We start from the raw sequence: 913 nt of genomic DNA, 5'->3' as shown, positions 1-913 counted from the left end.
AGACACAGCAGTGCTCCTTCATTTAAATGGCAAACCTCCCTCCGTCCCCTCATGCAGAAAAAAGAAAACAGGAAGAAATCCCATAGCTGCATCAAAACATCATTCACACATATCAAACCCCCCTTCCATGCATCACAGCATCATCCATACACAACCATTCTTCATTCACCCCTATCTTCTGTCTTCTCCCTTCCTTCCTCAACAGACATTCCCCTCTTCCTCAATGCCCCTTTTTCCCCATTCATTCATCTCATCCTAGGTTGTCCCCTCATGTTCACTCCCTCCACGCCTTTAACTAATCCTTCTTCACTCGTTCTTTTCATATGTCCAAACCATCCCAATACTTTCATCAACCCTATCTCCCAACTCCCTTTCATCCCTGCTCTCCTCATTTCTCACTCTATCCAATCTAGTAACCCCTACCATACTTCTCAAGCATTTCATCTCAAACACATTTAAACTCTTCCTCTCTTATGTTCCTTGTTTTTGTCACATACAGTGCTATTGGCACAGTCACCCCTTCATATACAATCTCCTCTTAGCATCCATTCCCAAATATCTATTTCTAATTACACATTATATCACAATAACATGCAGCCAAAATACAAGATGTTGATTACCCCATGGATAATAAAGACTTTTTAATTGCACAACTTTATTTCACAAAACTAGAGTCCATTTTATATAATCATACTACATAGAAAAAAATCAATATGGTAGTACTTTTCAATTGGCACACTTTCCGCCCTCTGAATCTGAATCAAGCAGTTACTCAATACATCAAACCTCTTTCCCAACTATTCATTTACTTTCAATTCCATCTCACATATCCTCAAAACTACAATATTTTTTTTGTTAACCCAAATCCTCAATTGATACAGAACTTCATCTGCATCAAACATCCTTACCTCAA

At 38.6% G+C, this 913-nt stretch overlaps 1 protein-coding gene across 5 annotated transcripts in view; it reads right to left on the bottom strand.

Moving 5' to 3' along the window:
• Nucleotides 1-638: 638 nt before the first annotated feature.
• MED18 (mediator complex subunit 18) overlaps nt 639-913 on the bottom strand; it is a 31,635-nt gene continuing 31,360 nt past the window's right edge. For all 5 annotated transcript variants that reach the window (XM_076204355.1, XM_076204353.1, XM_076204352.1 and 2 more), the window contains exon 8: nt 639-913. This exon is cut by the window's right edge and continues 1,679 nt beyond it. The gene's annotated coding sequence lies outside the window, so the exon portion shown is untranslated.

The sequence above is a fragment of the Oratosquilla oratoria genome, chromosome 21 (assembly GCF_046742065.1).
Source record: "Oratosquilla oratoria isolate Oo_2021 chromosome 21, ASM4674206v1, whole genome shotgun sequence".
Lineage (NCBI taxonomy): Eukaryota > Metazoa > Arthropoda > Malacostraca > Stomatopoda > Squillidae > Oratosquilla > Oratosquilla oratoria.
The sequence above is the reverse complement of the archived record's forward strand: the minus strand, read 5'-3'. Positions and strand labels throughout refer to the sequence as shown.